At 43.9% G+C, this 20,643-nt stretch overlaps 1 pseudogene; it reads left to right on the top strand.

Moving 5' to 3' along the window:
- Positions 1-1,063: 1,063 nt before the first annotated feature.
- LOC143389032 (Fc receptor-like protein 2) lies at positions 1,064-19,501 on the top strand (annotated as a pseudogene).
- The last annotated feature ends 1,142 nt before the right edge of the window (positions 19,502-20,643 follow it).

Raw genomic sequence — 20,643 nt, 5'->3', positions numbered from 1 at the left:
GTGCAAGATCGTCAGCCACAGGAGGAATGCCCGTTAAAACCACCGACATCACCGCACACCTACTAAAATGAGTCACATGTTTAAAGGAAAGTAATAGGGACACTAAATGCCAGTGAAAATATGGAGAAATAATATCACGTGTAAATTATGGCGGTAAAATAAGTGGTACATTCACTCTAGAAAATAGTTTATTAATCTTTAAACTATATCCATTAAAAACAGACTTGCCCTATAATCCAGCATTTGCAATTTTAGGCAAAGAAGTGAAAACTTATTTTTGAGCAGATAGTTGTATATAAATGTTTATAGACACTTATTCATAAGAACCCAAACCCCAAAACTACCTGAACGTCCTTCAGTGGGTGAATGGTTAAACAAATTGGTCCAGGGCTGGGGTTGTAGCTCAGGTGTAGAGCACTTGCCTAGCACATGTGAGGCTGTGAGGCACTGGATTCGATTTGCAGCATCACATAAAAATAAATAAATAAATAAAGATATTGTGTAAAAAGAACTGGTACATTCTGTGATAAGAAGGAACAAACTAGTTTATAAACAAAAGCTTGGATAAACATTTAAAAATTAAACTGAATGAAAAAAACAGTATCAAAAGGATGTATACTACATGATTCCACTTATACAATATTTTTGAAATAGCATAATCTTAAAACAAAGAACAGGTAGGTTAATGGTTTCCAGGAACTAGGTAACAGGGATGGAGATGGTAGTTGTTATTAGAAAAGAATAATATCAGAGACCCTTGTGGTAAAAGTACTGTTAGGTATCTTGACATGGTAGTTACCCAAAGCTAATAATTGCATAGACAAACACACACACACACACACACACACACACACACACACACAGGTACAAATAGATGCATGTATAATGGGTGAGTCTTAGCATGTTCTGTAGATTATACCAATACAACTCTCCTGGTTTTCACACACACTGAAGTTGTGACAAAGTATCTGACGAGAACCATTGAGAGGAGGAGAACTTTATTTTGACTCGTGGTTTCAGAGGTTCAGTCCATTATCAGCAACTTTATGGCTCTAGGCCTGAGATGAGGCACAACATCCTGGCAGAAGCGCATGGTAAGGAAAGCAGCTTAGAACATGATGACCAGGAGGTGGGGGTAGGGGGACAGGGAAGACGCACCCTTCCAGGGCACACTCCCCAGGGACCCACCCCTTCCAGCTATGCCCCAGCTGTTTGCAGTTAGGAGCCAGCTGGTCCACTCAAACCGGGAGGCACTGGTTGGTTTATGGCTCTCATACCCTAATCCCTGTACCTTTGAGTATTCCTGCATTAACACAGGAGACTTTGTGGGACACTTCATATGCAAACTATAACGCTACATTAAAAAAAAAAAAAAACTATTACAATTAAAAGGTTGGGAATAGAACATGAATAAAAACATCAATGAAACCAAACAGAAATTCCAGAAATAAGCCTTAATATAAACCATGAATCAGCATAGGACAAAAGCAACCTGTCAATTTAGTGGAGAGAAAACAAGATAAATTCATGATCAAATTCAGAATACTCTCTTACTAGCCATATTAGGTGTCTATTAATCTTTCAAATCTCTAGTCTGAAGATGAAAAGTAAAAATGACTGACAATGACTACAACTATAATAAGTCACTAAGCAATACACAAAATAAAAAGATGTAAATTATTATGAAATTATAAATTGGTGGGGAGTAAACGTCTAGAGTATTTGTATTCAACCAAAGCTAGGATATTATCAGCTTTAAAGATCTATGACAACTATGAGGTTTTTTTTAACATAAGTTCCACAACCACCACAATAAAAAAAAAAATTACTGCAGATACACAAATGAGAGAGAGAGGAAACAAAGGTTAGCATTATAGGAAACCACCCAGCTATGAAAGCAAACAACAAAAGAGGAAAAACGTACAAAAGCCCAATAAGACAATTAGAAAACTACTCACAAAATAACAGAAGTAAATTCTTACATACAATAATAACCTTGAATTAGAATTTCCAATTAAAAGACATAAAGATACACACACACACACACACACACACACCCTCACACAAAATGAGGCCTAACTATGTACTTCCTTCAAGAGACTAAAGGCAGGGGATGGAAATAGGAAAGACAGTGGAATGAATTGCACATACCTTTCCTGTGCAAATATATGAATACACAACCAGTGTAACTCACATCATGGGCAACCATAAGAATGGCATCCAAATTGGAATGGGCTGCACGCTATGTATGTATAATATGTCAAAACACACCCTACTGTCACGTATATCTAAAAACAGTGAATAGGAAATAAGAAACTAACTTCACCTGAAAAAATATACATAGACTGAAAATGAAGGACTGAGAAAAGACATTCTATGGAGATGAAAGTCAAAAGAGAGCAGAAGTGGTTATATTTATATCACACAAACTAGACTTAACATAAAACACTGCCAGAACAGAAAGCTGATTATATAATGATAAAAAGGTAAATTCAGCAAAAGTATCTGGAATCTATATGCACCCAACATTGGAGCATCCAAAATACAAAGCAAATATTATTGTATCTAAAGGAAGAGACAAAAAAAAGAAAGATCAAGGAAGAGTCAGACTGTAATACAATGATAGTGGGAGACTTCCACACACACTTTCAGCCATCAGAAGATCATACAGACAGAAAATTGACAAAGGAATATCATATTTAAAGTGCACTGTATGCCATCTGGATTGAACAGACACATATGAAACATTTTCACAAAAGCAGCAGAAAACACGTTCTTCTTTAGGACACATGACATTCCTCAAGGTGGACCATATGGTAGGCCACAAAGCAAGTCTCAACAAATTTAAGATACAAAATAATTTCAATATATTTTCTACACACAATGGTATGGAACTAAAATGCATTCCAGGATAAACTCAAAAACTCTGCAAATTTTATAAAGAAAATTTTAGGGGATTAAAAAAGAAAATTTTAAATTCCTTGAGACAAATAAAAATAAAAACACAACATAGAAAATCCTATGGGATACAACCAAAGTAGTTTTAAAAGGGAAGTTTGTTTGTTTGGTTTTGGTTTGTTTGTTTTCTAGTACCAGGGATTGAACTCAGGGGCACTTGACCACTGAGCCACATCCCCAGCCCTATTTTGTGTTTCATATAGAGACAGGGTCTCCTTAAGTTGCTTAGAGCCTCGCTAAATTGTGGAGGCTGGTTTTGAACTTGTGATCCTCCTGCCTCAGTCTCCTGAGCCACTGGGATTACAAGTGAATGCAGCCGAGGGACGCAATGAATGCCTACATAAAAAAAGGAAGAAAGACCCAGTGCAGTGGTGCATGCCTGTAATCCCAGTGACTCAGGAGGCTGAGGCAGGAGAATCATAAGTTCAAAGCCAGCCTCAGCAACTTAGCAAGGCTCTCAGCAACTTAGTGAGACCCTGCCTCAAAATAAAAATAAATAAAATTAAAAAGGTCTGGGGATATGGCTCAGTGGTTAAGCACTCCTGGGTTTAACTGGTGGTGGGGGAAAAATAAAAAAGGAAGAAAGATAGCAAATAAATAATCTGACATTGGACATCAAGAAATTGGAAAAACTAAGCCTAACCTAAAATTAGTAGATGGAAGGAAATCATAAATACCAAAGAAGAAATAAAAACTGAAAGTATACAAATGATCAATAAAACAAAGAGTTGTTTTTTTATAAAATAAAATAACAATTTTTTTTAACAGTACTGGGAATGGAACCCAGGGACACGCTACCAATGAGCTACATCCCTGATTCTTTTTAAAATTTTGAGACAGGCTCTTGCTAAATTGCCCAGTGTAGCCTTGAATTGTGATATGTCTGCCTCATCCTCGTGAGTCGCTGAGATTACAGATGTGCACCACTGTGCCTGCCTAATGTCAACAATTCTTTAATTAGACTAAAGAAAAAAAGAGAGGAAGAAATGAAAAAGGAGACATTTCAACTCATGCCTCAGAAATACAAAGAATCATAAGAAACTGAGATATTGGAAAATCTAGAAGAAATGACTAAATTTCTGGGTACATATAAATTAGCAAGACTAAACTATGAATAAATATAAAACCAGAACAGATCAAAATGAGTAAGAAAATGAAATCAGTACTAAAGAATCTCCCATCAAAGAAAACCCAAGACTTCTACCAAGCCTTTAAAGAAAACTCAATACCAATTTTTCTCAAACTATTCCAAAAAAAAAGTTAAAGAGGAAGGAAATTTACCCGTTCTCCAAGGCTGGTGTTATCTGATACAAAAACCAAGCAAATGTACAACAACAAAAGAAAACTACAGAACAATATCCCTGATTTAAAAAAAATGCAAAAATTGCCCACAAATAGTCAACAGAACCAAGAGATTATTCACCATGACCAAGTGTGATTCATCTCAGGGATGCTAGGATTGTTCAACACACACAAATCAATAACATTAACAAGTGAAGCACAATAATCATATGATCATTTCAATAGATGAGAAAATGCATCTTTGCAAAATCCAACATCTCCTCATGACAAAGATTCTCAGCAGGTTAGGTATAAAAGAAATGTACATCAGCACACCAAAGGCCACATATGAAAACCCTCTCACTTAAAGGAGAAAAGTGGAGTGATTTTCCTTTAAGATCTAGAACAAGACAAGGATGTCTACTTTCACCAATTCAATTCAACATAGTACTGGAAGTCCTAGCCAAAGCAATTAGGCTAGAGAAATACATAAAAGCCATCCAAGCTGGAAATGAAGATGTCAAACTGTCATTTTTGCAGAAGGCAATCTTATACATAGAAAATCCTAAAGACTTTAAAAAAATAGAATAAATGGACTCAGTAAAGTTGCAGGATACAAAACAAAGTATACAAAAATCAGAAGCATTTCTGTATGTCATCTGAAATAGAAATCCCTTTAACAATAGTTGCAAAAAAAATATTTGAATAAGTTTAACCAAGGAGGTGAAAGGTCTCTACAATGAAAACTATAAAGCATTGATTTAAAAAAAAAAAAATGAAGAAGTCACAAATAAATGGAAATATATCCTGTGTTCATGGATTGGAAGAAGTACTATTGTTAAAATTCCATACTATCCAAAGTAATCTAGAGATTTAATGCAATCGCTGTGAAAATACCAATGATGTTATTCACAGAAATAGAAAAAGAATCCTAAAATTTATATCTATAATCACAAAAGACACTGAGTGGTCAAAGAAATCTTGAACAAAAAGATCAAAGTTGGAAACATCACAATGTATGATTTCAAAATATACTACAAAGCTGTAGCAATCAACAATTGCATAGGACTGGAATAAAAATGAATGCACAGACCGAGTTAACTGAGTAGAGAGCCCAGAAATCACTCTGTACATTTAGTCAACTGAGGAGAATGGAGAGAAGGAGGAAGAAGAAGCTGGAGGAGGAGGAGGACAAGTGTTGATTAGGATCTGAGGAAAGTGGAGCCCTGCACTCTGTTGATGGTAATGCGGCACAGCACAGTGGGAAACCATATGGGCAGTTCCTCAAAGTTAAACACAGACTTACCATATTGTGCAGAGATTCCATTTCTTGGTATTTATCCAAAAGAATTGGAAGTAAGGACTCAAACAGATATCTGGACACCCTAGTCACAGCAACATCATTCACAAGGGCAAAAGCAAAAGCAACCTAAGCATTCATCAACACAAGAATGGATAAATAAAATGTACACACACACACACACACACACACACACACACACAGACACACACACGTGCACACACATTAGTTTGTAAAAGGAGGAAATTTTGACATTTGCTCCATGAATCTAAAAGACACTACGCTGAGTGAAATAAACCAGCCACAAAAATACAACCATTGTTTGATTCTACTTGTATGAAGTACCTCGAGTAGTAAAATTAATGAAGACATGAAGTCTGACATAATGGAGACATAAAGTTGGATACAAATGGGTTTTTTTCACAATATAGCAGCGGGGAGAATGGGGAATTACTATTTAATGGGTATAGAGTTTTAGTTGGGGGAATGGGAAAGTTCTGGAAATGGAAGGTGGTGACCAGCACACAACAATGCGAATGTACTTACCGCCATGGAACCACTTACTTAATATGTTAAAATGGTGATGTTTACATTGTGTATATTCTTACCACAATAAAACGTTTTTATAAAGGGAAATGGAATTAAGTCAATACACAGAAAAATGGAGGGGAAAAGAGGAAGGGGAGGGTCACTTCATTACGCTGACCAGGGATGGAAGTCCAGATTCCTCACATGGTCTGCACTGATATAGAGGGCACTGAGGGTCTTTCAGACAGCCAACAGTGATGAAAGTTCCTGCTCCAAGTTCATCATTTTGTGACTGCATCCCTATAAGGAATGGGGTGGTGTCACCACTCTGTAATGAGGGTGGCAGTCTAGGACTTCCACTGTCTTTCCTGGCATGGGTGGGGATGGGGTCACAGTTATGTTCTGTGATGTTTGCCTGGAATAGAGTAGTTATTGTCCTGAAGTGTTCTGTCTTGCTAGGCTGACCCTCTTTCTTGCTCTCTGAGCAGAGGACACAGGCTTTTATCTGAACACATGGTGTTAGAGGTTGCTTGGCTCCTTCAGGTCCCAGTCTAGGACACGTGAGGCCACAAGAACATCCAGGAAGCTCACACAGTGACATTTTGGATGATACTGAAGGCTTGTCTGCCTTCTTCTCTTTCTCCTCCTCCTAATATTCAGATTATTCTCTCAGAACTGAGAAATACTGTGTGTGGGACACATACATCATTCTTCAATTGGGCAGTACAGTGTCTAGTAACATACCAGATGACCAGTTCAAATTTTTGCCAACCCCCAAGAAAAATGTAGCTCCGCAGTGAGAGAGGTTCCCACCCACCCTACTCAGACACCTGGAGCTTGTCACCGATTTACCCTCTCAGGTCAAAGTCTGCCCTTTGAGCATTTTCCCCAACTTTCTTTCCTTTGAAAAATCTCCTCAAAGGACTCCAAACTCACCAAAAGGGTGTTGGTATATAAGTAAAGGTGTTAGTATATATAGTCTTCTCTGGGCATGGTGACACATGCCTATAATCCCAAGGGCTTGGGTGGTTCAAAGCCAGCCTTAGCAATGTAGTTAGGCACTAAGCATCTTGGTGAGGCAATGTCTCAAAAGTTAAAGGGACAAAAAAGGACTGAGGATGTGACTCAGTGATTAAACATCCCTGAACTTAATTCCTGGTTAAAAAAAAAAAAAAGTTGAGTAAACTTCAATATTTAATTCCCGGAGGCCCTGAATTCATCCTTGTAATGGAGTCAGGTCAGATTTTAATGACAGAGGACACCAAAAATTATAGTAACCTGGTCGTAGTAACATGCGACATAGCTTCCTAAAATCTTGACTTGTGCATTTGCCCATGGTCCTGCTGATCATGGGAAAGGGAGACTTGTGTCCTCTATCAGTTGACCTTGCTTTGATTTTACCTGGGTCCAGACTGACTTAATAATACACCACATTGGAACCATGGGGTGTAATCCAGTGGTCGAGAATGTGATTTGCACGAGTACATCCCTGAGTTTGATCTTCAACACATACAGAAAGGAGAGGAAAGGAAAGGAAGGGATAGTTACATTGAGGATTTCCTATACAGATGCTGTTTTTATTGTTGTTGTTGTTTTGTTTTGTTTTGTTTTTAAAGAACTAGAGGGCGGATTCCCAGGCAGCTGCAACTTGCTGATGTGTTCCTATTTTCTTTCCCTGGTAGCAGAAAGATGGCTGTGAACATTAGTTAAGATCCGTGAACTTTGCTTGGGTATCTCTATTCTAAGGAGTGGTCTTGGATACTCACTCTTTCAAAATGACCTCAATTTCCTAGGTAGTTTCTACATGACACTTATTCTGTAATCTGAATCAGAGCTTTTGTGTTTATACCTGTATGCTATCCTGATCATCTTTAACCAGGGAAAAAGAGGAGTCCCTATTAGTGCATGGGGGCTTCAGAAAATTGAGGGTTTGGACTATTATTATGAATACGATCCTGTAGTCAGCATCTGAACCATGAATCTCTCCATATGCACTTTAGGCCAATAGGCAGACCCAGAGTACAGCCAGGAGAAGACGCTCATCAGGGCAACCACCTGCTATTCACATGTACCACCTACTCCAGGTTGACCCTTCACAGCTTGTGCCAAACCTAAAGACACCGCTCTACTTCACTCTGAAAATCTTTATCTGTCCGTGTCAGTGACCTGGGTTTGGTGGGGTGCAGGGCACCACTGTAGAATATGCACCTTTGGAAACTGAATACATCAAGCAGGAAGTCTGTTGCCTAGGATATTGTTAGAGACCCTGGAAAAGATTTATTTTCTAATCAAATGTGCTGTGATTCTGCAAGAGGGATGGTTTCCCATGCATTTGTATCTGCTCTCTGGAGCTTCCCAGTTCCTCTGCTCACAGACACGACAGGCCTTCCCAACATCACTCACCCTCAAGGAGAACTGCCCCTTACCTTCCTGCATCTTCTCATTCTCCTGGACATCTTCTTCAGACTGGAGACACGAAAGCAATGCAGGTGTGTGTGGAGAAAATTTCTCAGAGGGGCAAGACTTAATATCTGAGAAGTCCTGCTCAGGCGAGTCTCTGAGTCTTCCCTACCACCCGTGTGTAGATCGTTACTTGAATTCCCCTCTCTCAGTTCTTTTGAACCCTGGGATATTACGGTGGCATACGTCAGAAAGCTACCAGACAACTGTGCCGTGGCTGCTCCCTGCCTATTTCCTTTTGCCAAAGGCTGTAGGGATGAGTTTTCCTAAGTCAGAAGTGCTAGGTGGACATATGAATCCCTACCTCCCACATCTGCTCACTCTCCTGGGGGAACAAAATCTGGGAGGACGACAGGACATCTATAGAGGAAAGACGCATAGGCAGCTGCGGCATGTTGAAAGTCCATTTTCTGCAGATGATCAGATGCTCCAAAACTCTCTCTGTTTTCCCCAGCGGGGGGCTCCTCTCCAGTAGGAATGAAGGATACTCCGGGGAACAAGAGCCACAGCAGCTCTGAAAGCTGAGAGATGCTGTGCTCTCTTGCTTGGTGAATGAATTGGCAAAAGCATATCATTTTCCCCTCATGGTTTAAATCTAATGTAATTAACCAAGAGAAGAGCCCACTTTTATCCACTGCTAAGAAAGTTATGTTTTTCAGAAATCTGTTCTTTGAAAATGTAATGGATCATCTCTGTCCTGCACAGCCTTAGCGGCTAGATAGCAACAGATGAGGAGCTCTTAATCTGATATCCCCGAAAACTTTGAACCTCCAAAATTGCCTCTAAAAAACTCTTAACCTTTGTGTATGTCCGTTGGTGGGGAATAATGTGTCTCTGTATTACATCAAGACCTCAAAGGACCATGTAATAACAAAGAGCCATTTTTCTAAAGAGTCACCAAATTTGCAGCCCGTCCACTGCCGGACGGGGTCATGTCTTACAGTTAAACCCTGGGGTCTATAGAATGTTCCAGTGGTATCCCTTCTTTCCTGACTCCAGTCCTGCCACTCATTCCCTTCTTGGTCACATAATCGAGTTTTTCTCAAACACAGCTTTGATTTGAACCACTTTCATCTTTCTGTCTCTGATGAAAAGCTCACTCAGTACATTCACTGTCCACTCTTCTAGAGGGGAAAACTTCAAAGGGGTCACAAGATAGCGCGCATGTGGATGCAATTTCTTGAGCCCCCTCTCATCTCCCATGCATAGAGCAAGACAGAGTCTGTCCTCTGGGCTTCCCACTGCCCCTGGGCCCCACAAAAACACATCAGAGAGAAAGGCCTGCACCTCGTAGCTTGGACAGGCTCTGGTCTGCTTCACCTCTTATGCTTATGTATTTATCTCAGGGCAGAAGGCCTTGGAGGAGCGGTCACATCACACAACTAAAGAGAACTATTTGGGGGAATTTGAGTCTGAAATCACCAGTAAAAAGTATGAATTTGTCTGGTTTATGCTTCTGTTGGCATAAACAGTGCTGCTGACCCAGGATGACTGATTGAGACACCCTTTTGGGCCTGACCTAAATATCTTCTGAATCGTACCTCAGCACCCTGCACACTGATGGCCTCGGGGGGAGTTGGGCAGATTCCAACATGAGGGGGAGAAAAAAGGCTCTTGCTGGGCAAGTAATCCTGGTGCTGGTGAAACTGGTTTTTGCCCGTCGAGGTCTATGGTAGTCATTCTCCTCCTGAGCTGCCCAGCCCACCCCACCCCAGATGCATTCTCTGCCCTTCTCGGCTGCTCCCATGCATCTGGCAGGACCTGGTGCGCGGTTGGACTCTATCCACAAGAGACACCAAAAGGGGGGTCAGACATCAGGAAAAGAATCAGAGTGTCTGTGTCCCTGTCCCGCCATCTCTGGGAGCAGTTGCACCCTCCGCAGTCATAGCGCCCCTACAGTCCTTCCTCAGTGGTCAGTTTTCACTGGGTTTTTGTAATGGTCCCTCCTCCTCCAGCTTCTTTAGCACTGAGGGTTGTAACGACTTCACATGGTTGCTGGTCTCTGCATGGTTCATTGTTCTGAGCCTATTACTGTAGTACTGCCTACATTTCCTTTGACAGCCCTTTTATTAAAACTCTTTACTTCTTTCTTTACTTCTTCTTCCTTCCACCACCACTACTGCTACTATTCTCCTCCTCCTCCTCCTCCTCCTCCTCCTCCTCCTCCTCCTCCTCCTCTTCTTCTCCTCCCCTACTTCCTTCCTTCTCTCTTATTTGGGGCTGGGGATTGAACTTCATGCACGAAAACCTCTACTACCAGCCCTGAGTTCCTCCTTTTAACTAAGGTGGATTCTCTTTACAGCCTGATACAAGAGCTCTCTTCTGAAATTTATTCTTAAACTTTGGAGTGTAAGAAGACAGACCTTATCTCTCCCATTCCTATGTGTGTTGAGGTCCTTCAGATCACTGTACTGCTAAAGCCTCAAGTAGCCATAGGGTGGTATGACTTCTTCCTTCCTATGTGTATCTGGCTGAAACATTTCATGAAGACATGTGACTTGGGTTGAGCAGAATTTATATCTTTCTGGGACCCCAGACAATACATAATGCCATCTTGCACCATCCTAATCCCATCACCATCTCTAACAAATTCCTATTCGTCTTTCATGTGGTCTGGTTGGAGCTCTGCAGAACAGCATCAGTGTTGACATGGTGTCATAATATTAAAGACAGCATTAAAAAATGTGCATCTTAAGTAGCAAAAAGAAGGTTTCTTTTTGAAAGAGACCAAGCAAGTGTTTTGATTATTAGCAAGTCCAGAACTGAGCATTTGCAGACAGAGCTGAAAGAAGTAGAAAGCGTACCTATAGCAAGAAGACATGTAGCCTTTTAAGAAACACTTTTATCAATTCACACACATCTGAGCAACTCTGTCAAGGAGAAGAATATTCACTTTCTCAGCACTCATGGAGTTTGGGTGAGGACAAAGCTAGCTACTTCCTTTTTTTCTTTTTGATGAAATCCCTGCTGAACTACAGGGCCAAACCCCAGCTTCATCCAGACAGACAGGTGCTCTGCAGACCCGAGCTGCCCCTGACAGTATCTGGGAGTACATCTTGCCTCCAACCTCATGCTGCTGTGGCTACAGCTTCTGGTCCTTGGTGAGTAGGCTGCTAGAGCAGGACCAGGTTGGACCCAGGGGGGAACTCTCTGTTCTGGGGCACAACTCTCTCTGGTGCAATGAGTAGGAATAGATTTCAGGTTCTGACTCAGTACTAGCAGACATTATGCAACTAGGAATTAAGAAAAGCAGGGTCCCAGGAAGTCAAAAGGACCTTGCATCCCTTTACCAAATACGAAATACATCATTTCTGCTTTGATCTCTAGGGAAATTGGAAGGCTTCTTTAAAAGAACTACAAAGAGATTTTCTATTAGGGTGAATTCCATTTCCAGCCCACATGGATCCTATCTCCCCCATCCCCACTCCCACTCCATGCTATCACATTTTGGGCTAAATTCTCACCTCCCTGAACTTTTGGGTAGGTTTCATGTATTGCTGATCATAGATGAGATGATGGCTTTTGTTGTAAATACGGCCCGTATAGAGACATGAACACGAAACTAGGTCCAGAATTGGGATGGGGGGAGAAGCAGTGTTGATGAATATGAAAGGCACCCCCTTTTCCTTTGTGACCTTTCCTGGGCTCCGTGTGACTCCCAGGTAGGCAATGTGTCCCAGACCAAAATAGTCAGGAAACAAAAAAAGGTAGGAGAGGAGCAATAAATATTGAAACTTCTCAGGATATAACCAACAAAATGACAAGCTTTTGGTCACGGGTACGGACAATGCTTATGAACTGGGATAGTAAAATGAATATTGGGTTCCCAGAGGTATTGTTTGTCAGTGGGGGGAGGAGGAAAAAGAAATAGGTTGAATGAGGGAGGGGTGTATGGGAAGGAGGCAGGGAGAGACAGAAGGAAAGAGTGAGATCATGGGGAAGTGCTCAGAGGGTTTTAGCTTTTTTAAAAGTGTGAGGATCTCGGTGATGTGCACTGATCTCTCTGACTCTGTTCCCCACATCTCCCGCCAGTGTCCAGTCTGGTGAGTTACTCTTTGTTTTCTTAGATCTCTGGGAATTATATTCACTCTACCAGGCCTGGGAGGGGTGGCCTGTCCTAGTCTCTTAGCTGAGGGCTGCAGAGATCTGGGCCAAGACTAGGGTGGAGAGAAGGAGGATGCAGTGCCTCTCTCTCCTCCCCCTCGTCCAGCTACAGCAGGACCCTCCAATGCTACATTCATCTCTGCTTGGCTGCCTCCTTACTCCATGGGCAAGAAGACCCTGCCCTGAGTTTGACAAAGTAACACATGATTTCCCCTTTCCTGTTGAGCCCTGAGATAGGAAAGAATATAACTGTGAAGGGAAAGCAAAACACGCACTGTGTGGTTGGGAAAACTTCTTCCTGGTTCCGGCTGCAGGGGCTCAAAGTTCCCACCAGAATCCCTGGAAACAGTGAGGGGAAGCGTATTTATAATAGAGTAGAAACAAGGGGCCAAGGAGGCTTTTTGCAGAAAACAAGAATGCCCCTGCATCTTCTAGTTGGATTGTAAACTCTTCCATGCCTAACCTGATTTTCCTTAGAATTCTAATATAGTGACATAAAGAGAAAAAATCTGGTTTCATATGAGACTGCTAAAGCACATTTTCTTCTTTATTCATGCCTTTGAGAACACATTCATTCTCTAATAAGCAGCAGGGTGAGGCTTGTGCAGCGAGGCTTGTAACTTTAAGCAAGAAGGTCCTTAAATTTGTCTCTGGAGCAGCCTCGTGGGATCCAACAAATTTTATGAAATTATGATAGAATGTGTATATATGTACAGTTGTGCCCGCATCTAGGGAATGGGTCTGTAGGTAAAATGTCAAAACTCAATGACAGGGGTGGGGCTTTAGCTCAGTGGTAGAGCGCTTGCCTTGCATGCGTGAGGCCCCAGGTTCAATCCCCAGCACTACATAAAAAAATGAATAAATTAATTAAAATAAAGATACTGTTTTCATCTATAACTAAAAATAAAAATTTTAAAAAAACCCCTCAATGACCAATAACCAGGTATCTTAACGGTTAAAAACTTATTGCAGTTCAGGAAAACCTGGTTTTAGCATTTCCCCCTGTCTCTTGCCCTATCATTATTACCAACTTGGTCACATATATATTACTCCTTAAATATTTCTTTAATCAAGCTGATTATATCTCTATCATCATCACTGAAAAATCTTTCCCACTGTCAATTTGGAGGAAGAACATATTTGGACTCCCACACTCCTCTCTCTTTATCGATGCTGTCCCCCTGCCACCCACCCCCATTCCCTATTCTACTGGCAGAACTTTCAAAGTGGTTAAATGATGTACAGAAGTTGTCCTTAAACTCGTTTGATCACTTTGCACTATTCAGAACCAAAAAAAAATTGAGCCTGTGTTTTAAATATATTAAATAGATACATGGAAATAGTGAACCTGGTAAAGATGTACAAACCCAGAAAATTTAAAAGATGAGAAGATCTATTATCTACGATGGAAGTTCAAAGTGTTTTCTCTCAATTTGGAGACAGTGACCGAGACCTCGCTGTGAGAGGATGATCTCTCTTTGGAGACAGGACCCTGGGCAGGGTGCCGCTACCCCTCCTCCATAACCTCATACCAGAGCACTGAGCTCGGCACACAGCCTGCACAGCACTTGCATACCCTGTCTCCTCCCTGCAGCGGAATAGCCCAATGTTCAGGTCTGGGATTAGGTGTTTGTATTTTTTTATCAGAACAACAAACATTTTCCCTGGAATCCCACCATTCCAAATTGACATTTGAACCCACATTTTTAGTTCTGTTGCCAACTGAAATGTCCCCCCAAAGCCCAGGTCTACAGGGCTGGGTCTCAGAACAGCATGGTGGCTGGCTCTCCTTCCCTTCTTCAGGAAATGGCCTACAGGCTCCTCCGACTGTTCTTCCATTTCCTGCTGGGGGCAGAGACAAAGCACCAAAGCTGCTCATTATTTCCCTAATGAGTACTATCTCCCAAGGGGAGACTATGACCCAACAAGTGGAGGGGCCCACTTCCCTTCACATAGGGATCATCCAGACCCATTCATGAAAATGATTCTCAGAGTCTCTGAAGAAAGCATTGCAGAGGGAACTCGGGAGATTAAAGATGTAGGTCCCTGGGCCAGTGTCTCAGTGACCTGGTTTGCTTCATGCAGGGAGAATATCAGAGAGAAGGCCTTTGGGTTGATGGTACCACTAAACAGAGTCTCCAAGGAATGAAACACGCAGAGAGAGTTAATTATGGCTCCTGTAGGGACCCGCAGTCACTTGGAAGGAGATGCTAGTGGGATTATTTCAAATCCATATTTATTCCAAGTGTTCATTGCTGGGAAGAATGGCATCAAAACCTGTTAACAGATGGAAAATTAACAAGATGTTTGTTAGACAGACTGCCAGGGAGGTGGAGCTCCACTTTACTTAGCGGGGAGGCTCAGAGAGCCAGCAGGACCCAAGGCAACTGCAGATGCTCAGACTGACTCACGATAGAGCTCTGTCCCTTCCCTTTATAAGCAGAAGGGAAGTCACCAGGGCAGGTGGCAGCCTTGTCACTGCGTCCCTTTGCTTCTTTTGTAGGCTGGCTGAGTATCAGCATACCACACAATGTCTACGAAGGAGACCAGGTGGTTATAAGATGCTCTGGGGAAACAAATGACAGGATAAATAGACTAACGTACTACAAGGATGGCTTTCAAATATCCACTTACCATAATGCCACAAGCTACACCATTTCAAATGCAAGACGCAGTGACAGCGGCTCCTATTTCTGTAAGGCAGAGAGGACATTATTCCCTCCTATAGGTGTGACAGAAGAGACAAGAACTACGTGGCTCATTGTCCAAGGTGAGGCCCTCACTCTTGGAGTGGATGAATCTGGGAAGGAATAGGCGTTTGGTGGGAAGGGGGGGGGGCGGGAAGAGAAGACCACACATGGAGGGGAAAATGGTGGGTGGGCTGAGAGTCCTTGAATCTGGGTCTGTGTGTTGGGTTTTTTGGGGCCACTTCTCATCAGGAACTCCACAGTCCACAGATAACGGGTGGTCTCTGTGTCATCTCTCCCTCCAGAGCTGTTTCTGACCCCTGAACTGAGAGCCAGACCCCTGTGACCCACAGAGGGCTGCTCCATGATGCTGTCCTGGAACACCCAGCTGCCTTCAGCGAAGTCATGGACCCGGCTTCGATACTCCTTCATCAGAGATGGCCACACCCTGAGGTCAGGCTGGACCTCAGCAAGGGTTAAGATCCCAGCAACACAGAAAAAAGACTCGGGGCATTATTGGTGTGAGGCCAGGGCAGCGTCTCGTCGTGTCTCCAAGCAGAGCCGCCCATCCTATATAGAAGTGCAGCGTGAGCATCGACAGGCTGGGCCACCAGGGCTGGGCCAGGCAGGGCTGAGTCAAGCAGGGAAGAATGGGGCACAGCCTGGACCACGGGCTCTCTTCTAAGTTGTGCTCCCCAATCCCTATGGATGAGGGGGCTACCGTGATCTGCCTAGGCTCTTCTCTAATAATCTCTGCAGGGATATCATTTCCCCATAACTTTGCTTTACCTTTCAGAGAAGCAGTGATAATAATAATCCCTCTCTGGAGCATTTATCATGAAACAAGCACTCACCAGCAAACCAAGAAGTAAATAAAAAATCATGGTGTTTTGTTTGCAAGAAGTGACCCAACTAGGATGCATGTTTAATGGAGCAACGACGGCACTAAGTAACAATAATAATTATTAATGAAAGAAATGATTACAACAATCCCCGGTACTTATAAAAGGATCACTGTACGTTGTGCTCAGTTCTAGGAGAATCTCTCTGATGGTCATAAATATCTGCAACAGGGAAGACTTATGCACATTCACCATGTAGAAGGCACTTTTCAGAGCATTTTAACATTTAGTAATTATAGCAGCCCTATGAAACAGTACTGTGATGAGTGACTGTAATGTATGCACTATTATTATCCTCATTTTGCGAATGAGAAAACTAATGCCTAGAGTCATTACAAGACTAACTGAAGGGAATCCAGAGCTGCAACTTGATCCTGGTGGCTCTGGTTCCAAGTGTCTGCACTTTTAATCCTCTTGCACCACTTTCTACCTAACAATGGCCGAGATGTTGAGATGTTGCCGAACAGCTTCATAGCGAGAAGTGCTTTCTATCTGCATCTCATTTAATCTTCATGAGAACTCTGCGAGGTTAGGATGATTACCCACATGTTTATGTTTGAGAAAAACGAGGATTGGAGGTATTGACTTTCCCAAATCACGCGGTGAATGAGTGGCAGAGTTGAGCTGTAACTTCTGTCTGCCTGTCTCCCCAGGCTGTATGATCTGCCACCACTCCTACTGCCCCCACGCACCAGGAGGTCAGGAGAGAGCACGTCATTGTAGACACTGGACATTAGTAAGGATGTGTGATTGTTACTGACTGGAACGTTACGGGGTGGTCCTGTATAACATCCTTCAATATATTATGTTCCCGCTTAAAAAAAAAAAAAAAAACTCAGGCAATTGGAGTGGACTCTCCTCTGCCTAAACATTGCATTCAAATATTACTTGCCATAATGCTCCAAAGGTGGTACTGGACTCCACCACTGCCCTGCCTTCCCCACACTGTCTCCTCTTGTGTTCCCACAGGGGTCCCTGTGTCTCAGGTTTCCATGAAGACCCAGCCCCCAGGGGTTCAGGAAGTTGAGGGGGAGATGCTGGTCCTTGTCTGCTCCGTGGCTAAAGGCACAGGGGTCACCACATTCTCCTGGCACAGAGAGGACACATCCGAGTGTCTGGGGAGGAAGACGCAGTCTTCCCAGAGAGCAGAGCTAGAGATCCCAGTCATCTGGGGGAGCCACGGCGGGGGATTCTACTGCACAGCCGACAACAGCTACAGCTAGGCCCCGTGCAGAGCCAGGTGGTGCACATCACTGTGAGGGGTGAGGAGCGTTCTTGCAATCAGCCAGCCAGCGACTCCCGACGGGGGTGGGTTTCCTCCTGCAGCAGAGGGTGCTCTAAAGGAAATGACAAGGCTGGGGCAGAAGGTGCATGGGAGGGCCATCGTTGTGAGGGTGAAGGGGGCAGTGCCAGCCGTGGAGGCACTGAAGGAGGCTGAGAAGGTTGTCAGGAGGCAGGTTCCCTGGCGTGCTCAGAGGCATGTGTCCAGAAGTCTCCATCCGAGCTCACCTGAGCTCCATCGGGGAACCATCTCTGCGAGGTTAGATCAGGAGGGGCCACCTTGAGAAAGGCTCAGGAGGGGGAATTCTGGAGGACCCTCCAGTGAGAGTGGGGGGTGCTGTGATTCCCACCTCCCTCTCCGATGGAACCTCTGCCTCTGCAGTTCCAGTGTCACATCCCATCCTCACGTTCGGTGCCCCTGGGACCTGGGCCTTCATGGGACCTGTGATGGAGCTTCACTGTGAAGACGGGAGAGTGTCTCCCCCCATCCTGTACTGGTTTTATTACAAGGACGTCACCCTGGGGAACAGCTCACCCCCTTTTGGAGGGGGAGCCTCCTTCAACTTCTCCCTGACTGCAGAACATTCTGGATCCTACTTCTGTAAGGCTGACAATGGCCTGGGAGCCTGGCACAGTGAGCTGATGCAACTCAGTGTCACAGGTAGGGCCAGCAACGACATGTGCCCCCTTTCCATTGGATTTCCCCTCCCTCCAGTCAATCAGAGGTCTACCAGAAGTCTCTCAGCTCCCCAGGCCCTCCAACGGGTCTTAACGACATCACTGGTCCAAATCTTACAAACGCCTACTATCTGTTTCCCTTTCACCTGGATAACAAAATATGCACAAAACAGATTTGCAAGACACTGTACTGGGGTCAGCTCAGTGTAAGGAGAGGGGTGGGTGAGCATGGATAAGAGAGGAAGGCATTGCCGAGAAATAAATCAAGGAAAGACCGTGCACACCCAGAGCTTCCAGTGAACAATTAGATACAACCAACTCTTGTATATACCTAAGGAAAAAGTGGGAAAACCAGGAGTGGAGCACTTCCTGGGGTTTAAATTTTTACTAGGATCACCTTATTTATTTGGTGGTGGAGGCTGAACCCAGCTAAGCCTGCACTCTACCACTGAGCTACCTGTCAGCTCCTTTGCATCCTCATTAAAAGTGAGTTTTCTACTTTTAAGGACAGGTTAGCCTCAGAAGAACAATTTCAGGAGTTTCCACAGTTTCTATATCCTGCAGCGATTTAAAACAATGTTGGAATTATCTGCAACTTAAAGAGTCTTTGGAATTAACCCCAACAACTTTCTAAAGCCTGCTAGATTTTTATCTTCCTTATTAAATCTTTTTTTATTAGTCATTTCAAATTTTCCAACGCTTTAAAACACAATTTAAGCCAGAAGTGATGGTGCCCGCTGTAATCCCAAAACTCAACAGGCTGAGGCAGGAGGATCACTAGTTTGAGGCCAGCCTCCACCACTTAGCAAGGCCCTGAGCCACTTAGCGAAAACTTGTCTCAAAAGAAAAAAAGCGGGGGGTGGGGTGGGGTGGGGGGCTGGGGATGTGGCTCTAGTGGTTTAGCACACTCCCGGATTCAATCCCTGGTACCAAAGCAAAGGAGAGGTGGGGGCTGTCGATTCCCAAATGCACCTATAACTTTTCTGTTTGCAGATACTCCTCTGAAAGTCTGCTTGATGAATGGTCCCCACCACTGTGAAGGGCGGGTGGAGATGAAACAGGAAGGTCACTGGGGTACTGTGTGTGACGATGGCTGGGACATGAAGGAAGTGGCTGTGGTGTGTCGGGAACTGGGCTGCGGAGCAGGCAAACGCACACCCGCAGGTGTGTTGTACCAACCGGGGGCAGAAGAGGCCCAGCCTGTGCACCTTCAGGAAGCCCAGTGCAACGGAACAGAAAGGACACTGGCTGAATGTTACCAGACCAAGACCTTCAACTGTGGACACGAGGAGGATGCAGGGGCTGTGTGTGAAGGTGGGTGATGGCCGATGGGAATCGTGGGCCAACCAGCTTCTGCCATAGGCTGCTCCCACCCACTCGCTATCGCCCCTTGCCCCTTCAAAACACGCACCCACTCTTGCGTTGCGTGAGATCAGGGCCAAACCATCAGTTCACATTAGGTTTCCCCAGAGTCATAAAGGCCTCTCCTAGGTCTCCGATGATTACTGCCTTTCTGTCATCTTATTAATAACACAAACCATTCGTATTTTTATTGCCATGGATTGGGGCACAAGGCCCAGAAAATAATTTTGAAACCCTGGAGTTACATGGTCTGGGTGATTCTCATCAAGGTGACCCCACTTCCTTTGTTGTATAATCTCTTCTGTTCTTCTGAGCTCTCTCCTAAACAAGCCTATTCGTCAAAATCAAGCCCTAGATTCTAGTGGGAGAGAATGGGGGTGGGGGGACATGTTGGAAAGACCCCAGGTCTGCCAACTGAGTCACACCACCAACCACAAAGGACAAAGCTCATTGAGGGTGAAAATAAAATGAGACCTCTGACGGTGCCAACACACCCTTACAGCCAGGGAGACTGCTCTCTCCAGTCTCAGCTTCCAGCCTCCAGGGAAACCTACAGGCCAGAAGTAGAGAAATAGCCTTTTAGAGGTCCTCAGTGAGAAGAAGAACCTAAAGGTTCCAGCGGCCCCTGCCCACTCTGAGGAACTGGTAAAGGCTGCAGTTAGTTCGGGGAAATGGAGTCAGTATTGGGCTCTGAAAAGGACCTAGAACGTGGAGTCCACAGTGCAGAGCCTGAAGCCCGCATTCCCCACAAACCAGCCCTGGAAGCAGCCAGCTTCTCTGAGGCTCATTCTCCTTGTCACGAAGTGGGATCATGTCTAATCCAACTTCCCTGCCCAGGGCGGGTAAAATCCACACTCAAAGACGTGGTGTGCAGGACCAAATCTGGAAAGTTCAAATCTGGCTGATTCAGAGCGGTCAGGAGGAGGGAGGAGGTCCGAGGTTGGAGCTGACCTCCGCCATCCTGGGTCTCACTTCTTGGGAGATCCCTTGAGTTTTTTCTGGAAGATCTGACCTGGATCTCCCACTCCTGATCCGCTGGTCTCCTTGTCTCCACCGCGTTCTTGCCTAGTTGGGCCTCACAGGCCTGGTTGGTCCCACAGCT

Source organism: Callospermophilus lateralis, unplaced genomic scaffold (genome assembly GCF_048772815.1).
Source record: "Callospermophilus lateralis isolate mCalLat2 unplaced genomic scaffold, mCalLat2.hap1 Scaffold_43, whole genome shotgun sequence".
NCBI classification, from domain to species: Eukaryota; Metazoa; Chordata; class Mammalia; order Rodentia; family Sciuridae; genus Callospermophilus; species Callospermophilus lateralis.
The sequence above is the reverse complement of the archived record's forward strand: the minus strand, read 5'-3'. Positions and strand labels throughout refer to the sequence as shown.